The sequence below is a fragment of the Nicotiana attenuata genome, chromosome 9 (genome assembly GCF_001879085.1).
Source record: "Nicotiana attenuata strain UT chromosome 9, NIATTr2, whole genome shotgun sequence".
NCBI classification, from domain to species: Eukaryota; Viridiplantae; Streptophyta; class Magnoliopsida; order Solanales; family Solanaceae; genus Nicotiana; species Nicotiana attenuata.
This window is the reverse complement of record NC_031997.1, coordinates 401,000-412,682: the sequence shown is the minus strand read 5'-3', so window position 1 is coordinate 412,682 and position 11,683 is coordinate 401,000. Positions and strand designations below refer to the sequence as shown.

At 40.0% G+C, this 11,683-nt stretch overlaps 1 pseudogene; it reads right to left on the bottom strand.

Annotated features, from left to right (window-relative positions):
- Positions 8,314–11,007, bottom strand: LOC109232461 (annotated as a pseudogene).

Sequence of the window (11,683 nt, the reverse complement as noted above, 5' to 3'; positions counted from 1 at the left end):
CGAACAGTAGGCAATATCAAAACTGGGGGCTTTAGTCAAGGCTTTCTTGAGCTTCGGAAACTCTCTGCACTCTTCCATCCACTGGACGAGCACCCTTAGGGTCAGTATGGTCATAGGTGCTTGCAATAGATGAAAACCCTTGAACAAATCGACAATAACCCGCCAAGCCAAGAAAACTGCGATCTCTTGTATTCTGAGATGGTCTGGGGCCAAACTCTGCACGGCTCCATTTCTTGCGGATCCACCTGAATACCCTCTCTCGGACCACGTGACCAAAGAAACGCCACGGTATCCAACAAAACTCACATTTCGAGAAACTTTTAGCATACATTTCTTTTCTCATCAAGGTCTGGAGCACTATTCCTCAGGTGACTGCTCATGTCCCCCCGACTCGGGAGTATCAGGATGTCATCAATAAAAATCGATCACGATGAATCAAGAGATATGGCCGGAAACACTGTGCATCAGATGCATGAAGGCTGCTGGGGCATTAGTCAGTCTAAATGACATAACAAGAACTCAATAATTGGACCATTACCGAGCCTGAAGGCAGTCTTCTGATATCCGCTCCCGAATCTTCAAACTGATGATAGCCTGAACGCAAGCCAATCTTAGAAAAACACACAGAGCTCCCTTGTAACCAGTCACACAGGTCATCATACGAGAGCAAGGGATAAAACGGTTTTAACTGTCACTTGTTCACCTGCGATTAATCAATACATATACGCATAGAACATGGCTCTTCTTTACAAACAAGAATATGAAGCACCCCAAGGTGGATACACTGGGCCAACATGAACCCCTTATCAAGTTAATTCTGCAACTGCTCTTCAATAGGAGGAGCCATTATGGTACGGAGGTGATTAGAAATGGGTGATGTCCCGGAAAGATCAATGCCAAATCAATGTCTCTATCGGGCGGCATGCCCGGAAGGTCAGTTGGAAACACATAGGGAAATCCCGTACTACAGGACTGAATCAAAAGAAAGGAGTTCCATGACTGCCAACTCTCACATATGCTAATATGCATCACACCTTTCTCAACATAACGCTGAGCATTAAGGAAAAAAATAATCTACTGGGAGTGTGACCTAAAGCAACCCCTCCACTCAACACGCGGTACACCCGGGGGAATGGCAGTGTCATGTTTTGGCGTGACATCAAGAATAGCATAATGAGGCCGACAACTGTCCATCCCAAGATAATATCAAAATCAACCATGCTGAGGCAATAATAAATCGGCTCTAGTCTCAAAACCACTAAGAAACAACCAAAACATGGACGATAAACGCGGGTCCACAATAAGAGAATCTCCCACAAAAGTAGGAAACATAAACTGGGGAACTCCAAAGAATCCCGAGATACACCCAAATGCGGAGCAAAATAAGAAGACACATAAGAATAGTGGAGCCTTGGATCGAAAGAACTGATGCATCTCTGTGACAGACCAAGATAGTACCTGTGTTGATGACAGAATCGGCAGCGCGACGACCATATTACGGGAAGGGAGGAGCATAAATTCTGGCCTGGCCTCCCCCTCGAGGGCGACCTCACCTCGCTGGCTGGCGCCGGTAGAGTAGAACTGGTGCTGGGACCCATAGCCTGAGAAACTCTGCGGGGCATGCTGTAGCTGAGGAGTCTGTGGAGGCGCACCCCTCCAAAGTCTGGGGCAATTCCTCACCATATGGCCGTGTGTCACCACACTCAAAAACAAGCTCTGGGAGGACGTGGGCGAGACGGCTGTGAACTGGCTCGGGCCAGGTCTGCTGGACTGACCACTGGAAGCACCCGTGCAGGAAGGCGCACTAGATACTTTAGGTGCATAATTAAGCTCTTGAGGCCCTAAGTGGAGCTGGGAATTGCCATTGGGGCGTGGAAGAGGTCTGAATGAACGGCGACCCATGACCCCTACCATGACCGACCTACAGCTGGGGGCACGGGGCCACCAGAATAAATGGCCCGACTTTCGAGACTCTTGGCCTCCCTCTCCTCTTGTCCCTAGCATGCATATCCTCAATCCTCCTAGCAATTCTCACCACTGCTGATAAGAATATCCCATCTTCTAACTTCACGAGCCATTATAGAGTCTAATGCTGGGAATCAGCCCCTCAATGAAACCGGTTGAACCTTCTCGCGAATGTAGAAAACCAAAGTTGGTGCATGTCTGAGCCAAGTCAGTGTAACGGACGCATTACTCCGAGACTGTCATAAGTACCCTGGCGGCAAATGCTAACTTCGCGCGCCACGCGTCCCTTAAGACTCTGGAGAAATACTCCCTTGTGAACTATCTGAAAATGGGCCCAAGTCAGGGAAGCTTGCCTCATACCGGACTGTCTAACTCATAAAGAAATTGCCCACCACCTGATAGGACCGGCTCATCGAAAGCTGGAAAGTACTGTGAAAGAAACCACTACGAATCTATAATTTCCCATTTAGTTACGAAGGAACGGTAGCACTCCTCAAGAAAAATCCAAGGGCATCTTGAGGCTAGTCCACTGAAAGTCGAGGCTGGATACTTCTTGAACCTCTCAGCCTCTTCTGCTTCCTCTTCTGAAGTACTGCCCTCTCCTCAGCTGAGCTGGGTCTACCGGCTGTAACAGGAATAGCCTCTGGAACTTGATCAATATGCACTCACTGAGCTCAGAGTGTGCGGCGGGATGTCTGTGTCCTCCCCCAGCTTGGATGTATTTTCCAGCAAGGGGATGCAACCCTGGCCTGAGCTAGAGTGTTACATAGTCATAAATGTTGTTAAAGTTCTCCTGGAGTGGCTGGAGTGTGTAGCAGATGCATCAGGTGTCTGGGCTTCGGTGGTACTGCTGGTGGTTGCTCGGCGGTAGCTTGCGCAGGGTGCTCTGGCTGCACCGAGCGCGTCCTCGGCCTTTTACCCTGGCCCCGCCTCTGACAACTCAGTCAGGGGCGCGGGTCTGTCATCTCGAGTAGCGTTGTCCTCACCATCTGTGAGAGATAGAAGATAGAAGTTTAGAATTGTGATATTCAAAAATCTCGCACGAAAGGAAATCAAAACGAAACGAAATTTCCTAACAGTTAATAGCCTCTCGTAGATTAATATAGACGTCTCCGTTACCGATCAGCGAACTCTAATAAACCGACTTGTGATTCATGACTCCTATGAAACCTAGAGCTCTGATACCAACTTGTCACGAACCCCGGTTCTCCCTCCATGACCCATCGTGACGGCACCTAGTCTCTACGAACTAGGTAAGCTAAAAATTGCAGAAAAGAAACCACAAAATTTGCGGAATAAAACAATTTAAAACAAAATAAAGGAAATTAAAAGCTTTTAAAGGTGCCGCTCGGCATACACAATTATAACTCTCAAAATCAAACATAATCCAAAAACCCGAAAACCATGAATCACAAGTAAGAGTAATACATAGCTCTAACTCAGAATGTCTAACAAGAACTTGAATACAGAAACTATACTAAACAGCAAGAATAAAAGAAAACTGATCTCGGTCTGCGAACGTGGCAGATATACCTCGAAGTCGCTATAGCAGTCGCCTCGCACTCAGGGTGGCAGGACTGAGTCGAATGTACCTGGACTGCATCATGAAAAAACATGCGCAGGAAGGGCATGAGTAACACAAACGGCTTTAGTAAGTGCCAAGCCTACCTCGGTTGGGTAGTGACGAGGGAAGGTCAGGGCCCTACTGAGTTAATAAGATATTTTAAGGTTTATACAGTGTGAAATAAAACAGTGTAAATTTAAGTAACACAAGGATATGAAGGACAGCAAAACTTATTACGAAGGCAAGCCAAAACACAGAAAGAGAATACAACTCAAGCTCCCAGATAACAACCATGGGATTCTCCAACGATACCGTCCTGTTAGTCCCCAAATAATAAATATCATATCCGTTGGATCTCCCGGGTGCAATCCCGTATTAGTCCACTCATAAATACGCGGGGATCTACCAGAATACCACATCCGTAGTCCCAAATATAATACTCAAGTACTGGGGAAATCTACCGGTGCCAATCCCGAAGTTCCAATGTTAAAGTGCGGGGGATCTCCCGTAATAAATGCAATTCCATTAGTCCCAAAGTAAACAACAGGGAGCTCTCGGGTACCGATCCCGTAGTCCCAGATAGTAAATAGATAACAACAACAAAACTCAAATTCAATGATTTCATACAAAGTCAGACAGATTTAATTCTAACCTAGCATGCTTCACGTAATATAAATAAGGCAGTTTAAGTCAATAGGAACCAATTTAGTCAAGTAGAATGCTTCTACTAGACTAACAGCAGGCTAAATTTTTCAAGTAGTGTAGCAAGAAAAGAAGAATACAATCAAGGCTATGTTTAAAATGAAATAAAAAAAAACCGGATTTCCAACAATTTTAGCAACCAAAGCACGTGCTCGTCACCTCACGTACAAGCATTTCAATTAATCACAATATCATCCCTAAAGGGGAAAGGTCCCACACAAGGTTAGACAAAAGCATTACCTCGAACCGGCCAAATGTCAACCCGGAAAACCCACGTTCTTGCCACGAGTATCGACCCCAAATGGCCAAATCTATATCAATTAATTTCATAATATAAAATAACACTTCAAGCAATTGATTCTACAATTAATTCTAAGTAATTACGCGAAATTAGTAAAATGACCAAATGCCCCTTTGGGCCCGCATCTCGAATCGGAGTGAAAAATTTATATTCCAGAATCCTCACACTCTCACGGTTCATTCATACCAAAATTCCAAAATCGGACTTCAAATGGTCCATCAAATCCTTCAATCAAGGTCTCCAATTACTAAGCCCTAGTTTTCCCAAAATTATTCACCCTAAAATCTTCCATAATTTCTAGCTCTAATCCGTGAAATAATGACATGGGAAACTAGTTTTAAGTCCAATTCCTTACCTCAAGAATTCCTTGAAACCCCACCTTCAAATTCGCCCAAAAAAGCTCCAAAGCGCAGATTAAAAATGGTGGAAATACCCCAAGTCGCGGAAGCCCTTTTAAATCAATGCCCGGCAGTTTCCGCATCTTGCTGGCCTTGGGACCCCTTCTGCGGTCCGCATTTGCGACAACAAGTCGCACCTACGACCAGTCACTTAAACACCCAGGTTCCGCATCTTGTGGCCCTCTCCGCAAGTGCGGTACCGCCTTCTGCGGGGAAAAATACTTTTACCGCATCTGCGGTTCCAGATGATGCTCCCATTTTCGCTTTGCGGCTCTCTTCGCACTTTGCGGCATCGCACCTGCGGTCCCAAACCGCAGGTGTGGAAATACCAGAAAGCAGCAAAGTTCAGCAGCTGCTTCAAACCCCTTTAAACGTCCCCGTCAAACCATTCCGATAATCATTCCCGAGCCCCGGACCTCAACCAAAGGCACAACAAGTCTAAATACCCACTGTCCAAACTTGTACCAATCCTAAAACCTTCCTAAAAAACATCGGAAACCTCAAATTAACATTGGATTCAACCCTAAGAACATCCAAATTACCCAAAATACGTTCGATCAAAAACTCTATCAATCTCATCCGAATGATCTGAAATTTTCAACACCGTCACATTCAACACCTACGAAGCTTACTGCAACTTCAGAATTTTCATCCGGACCCTCGGATCAAAATCTCACTATCGAACCGGGAAACTTCAAAAAATCTAACCTTTGGCATTTCAAGCCTAAAATTAGCTACGGACCTCAAACACATCGACCAACGCCCCTAACCCGAAATCACCGAACGACTAACGGATCATCGAATTTCACATTCTAGGGGCCGTTTCACATGTTCCGACTACGGTTCAATTTTCCAACACTTAATCTCTATTAGGGACTTAAGGTCCCAAAACTCTCCGAAATTCAAAACCGACTCATCCCGCCAATTCAAAATAGCAGAAATAAACATGGGGAAAGCGGTAGATAGGGATCGAGACGTTAATTTCAAAACGATCGGTCGGGTCGTTAACATTCGTGGTTTTACATTATACTGTGGTAGCAACTACCCAATATTAAATTTGTTATTTCTTGCCTCAACTAAATTAATATGAACCTTTTTAACAGATAAAGGGCCTGAAGAAGTTTGAAGAATCATCCTTAAAGATAATTCCGAGCAAGCTGAATTAGCTCTATATGTTGAAGAACAATGGGAAATCTATTTTTTATTTAGGAGTTGTCGTCATCTGTACAAACTTACTTATATCTCTTTAATTTTCTGTATCTTTAAAGGAATTGAAAAAAAAGGTCATGCAATTTTGATGTAATATATTATTTACTTTGATTGTTTTAGTTCTTATAATTAAAAAATATGTTATGCTCTGACTTCATTTTTCGTTCATAATTGATCGTGTATATATTTATAATTAAATTCTCACGTATAGCGAAAAAAATTTTGGTTTATTAAAAAGCATATCATTGAAATACATACTTACTACGAATGGAATTCCGGTCGCCAAACACTAACAACGATGAAAATTTGGTTACGCTAGTGAGTGGTTTAACGACTGGGACGATCTTTAACGGTTTGAAAAATCCCCTTGCTAATTTGTATAACGACTGGATTCCTTGCCATCATTAAAAGGAGTTTTTACGATGGTCAAAATTCGGTCAGCTATACCTTTAAACGACGGTGGCACTACGACCTGGCGACGACCGTTTTTTACTCTATTGTATTGACTGATACGCCGGATTTTGATTTTAACGACCGAATTTCCATCGTTAAAGACCTATTTTCCTTGTATCTGGTTACTACGATTATTATTTTCACCGTTTTGGTAGACGGACTCGGCTGGTCAACATTCAAGTGAGCAGATATGAGAATTTGACCACATGGGATAATCCTGAAATCAAACTCAAAGAGCAAGGTGTAAAATAGGTGTTTTTGTTATAAAGATTCATATTAAATTACTACATAATTTTTGGCCCACGTGAGCGCCATACTGTTTTACCCTTAAAATGGTAACAATTAAATTTTATATGCGGTTTAAAGGATACGTGATATTTATTTTAACACGAAATGAATCTAGAACAACTAGTAATTGATTAAAGGAAAGCAAAAAATTAAACCAAATGTGGACAAAATAAGTTGAGCCTGGCGTTAGGTTTGAATGCAGAAACTGGTTCCGATCGAGCTCGGGATGGGGCTCCAATTGCAACCTAAATGAATGAACAGCTGAAGAACACTTGAAAATTGCTAAAAGATTAAAAATAAACTTTATTGCTTTTTTGATAGCGTGCCAACAGTGACCCAAAAATTGAAAGGTTCTCCCCTATTATATAGTAAGGGTGTTTTCAATCTAGTACAAAGTCTTAATAAGGTAAAAATTTATTTTGTTTCCTTTTCTTCCGGTAAAAACACAATTCCATCATTTGGATATTTCGGGCGTGATCCGTGCCCATAATATCTGGTTATGACGGATATTTTTGAGCTCCTCGTTTTGTCCATTTAACTGTTCTCCCTTTTAACCTCGATTCTTTTGTTTTTTGCTCGAAGCTTGATTTCTTCCCATATTTGGCCATACCCGATTCCGACGTATCATTCGTCCCCCCGGGCTATTGATCAATCTGTGGGCGTCCCCAACTTACTCCGAGCCCAGAAAGTGTCGAACTACGGTTGTTCTTCTCGTTTCTTTCATAGAAAAATCGGGGCTAACTTTATCCTCGATTTCTTACCGTACATAACTCTTTATAAATCCTCAAAGCGTTTGTTTTTATTTACCGTCAAAAGTATATATCTTTCTATTGCATGAACTCTGATGACATAAGATCATAATAGTCAATTCATTTTTCAGACAAGCAAATTGTTGCATAAGAGAACTGGAATAAAATAAAGGGGAAAAATATACAACATGGATAGGAAAAATTTAGGTATGAACTAGTCACGACGAGATACCAAGGCTCCCGAATCCTCAATCTATGACTTAGTAACTAATTCATTAGGAAGAATTAGAAAAATAATGTGAGTCAAACAAAAAAAAAATAGAATTACTTCATTTTTTACCCATATGTATGGATTTAGATGGAAACCCTTATCCACGAGGCTTGAATGTCTTACAATTTTATAAATCAATATATTATTATAAATTATTAGCAGAAATGTAAATAGACATCGGAGTTCCTAGGCCTCATCACTCAATGTACATTAGGCCGATATTACGTAAAACGTTAATAAAAATAAGGGAAGAAAAGGGGAGGGGGGGGGGGGGACGGAAAAATTGGTTGTAACGTAATCTTTTTATATATTTCCTTAATTTCTACCATAGAAGAGGTTTGGGTTAATCTCATGTTGTCCTGCAAAGCTTTGCTACGTCAGGAGAAATTCAGGTACCTGCTGAGTCACCATAATTAGATTGATGCTGAATGAGGATAGTAGGCTCTCCGTAGCTCATTTAACCTTTGGTATCGAACTTATGAAGTTTCATGAGTTGTTTCTGCTTCGTACTAAAACGTGCCTTAAAGAAACCTTCAAAAGAGGTTCTTTGGACGTTTTAAAGGAAGAAAGCAAAACCAGCCATGCAATATATGGATGTTACGTAGAAAACAAATGGGTTCCATGACATCCCACGTTAAGTCCCAAAAAGTGAACCGCATGAAAGCTGCTGTCTGAAGTATGAAGCAACTAAGTCCACACCACATTTCTCTACGTACCAATGATTCTGCTTCTTGTCAATAGCTGCTTTTTGCTCCTCCATTTGTTGAAGCTCCTTGTTTGTTTCCATATTTCATGATTTGGGTTGGCTTTGGGATATTGGCATTAGTTCTTGCATTGCTTTTACCACCTGTAACAAAAAATAAGGGTAAATTTTATAAATGGTCATATAAATTATGATTTTTTTTCACCAAAATCATATAACTTGTTTATCACATAAAAATTATTTTACACTAAACTCATACAAAAATCATAGTGAACGGAAAACATAATTTTTCGGTAGTATTTTCTTATTACGTCGTTTTTTATTTTAATTTTTTTATTTTTAGGCTAATATATGTATTTCTCATATTTTTAATTGGATTATTACTTATTTGATTGAAAATAAAAAAATAAAAAATCCGTGGGATAAGAAAATACTACTGAAAAGTTGTATTTTTCGGTCACTACGAATTTTGTGTGAGTTAGTGAAAGTTATGATTTTTCTGTGAGAAAACAAAGTTATATGACTTTGGTGAAAAAAATCATAGTTATATGACCATCTGTGAAATTTACCCCGAAAAACAAGGACAAAAGACTTTACACTAACACTCCATCCACCTCACATTCCTAACAAACTCAGTATTTTCGACATGAAGCTTAAATATTGTATGTAAAAATATCACTAAAATTGAGATATATCAGATTCTAATTCCATAAATTTTAAGAGTTAAGATAGGTTTAGTGATAAGAACATAAATGGAACCCATTAAGTAAAAGTTTTTGATATTTTATCCCGTCCTTGTGTTTAACTTTTTTTTTTAAATAAGGAAGGTTCATGATTACATAAAATTTAGTTGATTTCGAGATGATCTGCCTATTTAGACAAATGAAGACATCAAACTTAGGGCCTATAGTTTGTTGGTATTTCAGTTACTCTTTTATCTAAGAAGAGGGGATATATAGATCTTTATCTTTGTTTATAGTGTTGGGATTTTGCTAGCTTTGGACTCCACAAAAACTCGGATCTCTTCCATTAATCTCTCTTTCTCATAGACCAAACAAAGAAAACCCCCCAAGTTATGTCTATCCTAATTTTGTCTATCTGGAAATAATATTATTAAATAAAATCTGAAATGTTCAAGAGGTAATCTGGGTCTTTCAAAACGGTCCAACTGATCCACACTTACAAAAGTCACCATCTGAATTTAGAGATCTGGAGTGACTCTCTTTCACTTTCCTGTCGAAGAAAACAATATACCAAATACACAATAGATGAAAGTTTTATCAGTTTTCGGATTTTTTAAACAAAAAACATTTCTTATTCTTATAAAATTAAGAGCACCTCATTATATTTGTAGGTAATGCAGCACTTTCTTATCTTTATCCATGATCACCACAAGATATAACAAAATTAGGAAAATAAACCAACCTGGTCAGGCCGAAGAAAAACTACGTTTCCCCAAAACAATCACATCTCCCGACCCGTCCAGCATCTTTGCAAACTCTAGGCCTTGATCAACGTTGGAACAGGTTTCGTTACAGATTTGATGAAATTCCGAGCACAAAAATCCAGTTCTTACTAATTTTCCTTAACCTCACTTTCACCATCTCAAGCTGTGATAACCTAATTGAGACGTATAATGCAATCAAAGTAATTAAAAAACTATCATTCCTTAACTGTCTAAAGTTTTTGATGAGATTGATAGTCACAGAACCCAATATAATAGCAGGCAAGAGGTCCTCGGTTCAAATTAATCTCCTATAATTTGGCAATGAAAAACAAATGCAAGAGTGACCTAAAACAATTTTTGAGCCACCTTTGTCAGTATACTAGAATCTTACCCTTATATTACACAATATAATTTTTGACGAAAAGGATTCACCTAGCTCTACCTCTGCCCACACCAAAGAGATGTATTGAAATACTATAAAATATAGTTAAAGTATTCTCTCTTGTGACTTAATTTTCTTAGATGAAATGGTAGCATAATTTAACAAACCTTAACAGCTTTCTTGCGATCCGTCACTCCTAATTGCTCCAACTCCGGCCAACGTTGTTGTGGCGGGCACGAGTCCGTTAAGTCTGATTCTATCTCTTGAAATGTCCATCCCACGTAGCTTTTCACGAAGCTTTTCTCCGGTGGGTAGTGATCGGAGCTCCGGCGGGGACGCCAGTGACTGGTGGAGGAATCGCCGGAATAAAACCACCGTCTCCGCATCATGTGTTATATTTTTGTCAGGATTAGGATAAAGCTGGCATTTTGCCAACATGGATGAGGAAGCAATACGACAGGTTGTTGAGGATGGAGCAGTGAATTTATATGCACTGAAAATGCGCTCTGGTAGTGTTTTCTTGAAAGCCATTATTGAATGGTTTCAAGAATTGTAATTTTTTTTTCATGGGTTAATAAAACCTTAAACTGATGAGGAGAAATGTTGTAAATTCCATGAGTTTATATAGGTCTCCTGATCCCTATAACACCCTCCCCCCACCCCCCACCCCACCACCCCCACCTCCCATGTACAAACACACAATGCCCCCTACGCTAAAGGAATGAAAAATGAATATTCGGTGCAATATGAGACCATGTTCATAATTAAAATATATATCATAGGGGTATTTGAGTAATTAAAACGCAAATTCTCAAGAAAATTATATATTAAAAAGATTTTCATATGTAAATCAAATTTCTCATGACCGTTTGTTATTTAGAAAATTACACCCAAGATATGCGATTAACTATAGAGACGTGGGTTTGAGTCGATTATTTTCATTCTTAACACGTGTTAATAAAGAAAGCTTCAATAACAATAATTATTGTGTGTTTCTTGTAGATTAACTTAATATAATAATCGAGGTGTTTTGGATAAAGTTACTTGACGTGGATATATTACCGAAATTAGAACAACTAAATTAAGGTAACTTTTTTACCTAATCGTGTCGCCACATATATCTGAGGTGGCTGGTTCCGAAAGAGTTGGGAGTTGCTTTACATTTGTTATTTTCAGTTAGTTTGAATTGATAGAGGATAATGTCAGAAATAAAGGTAGCTTGGAAAAATCGAATTTGGCGCATACGTTGTT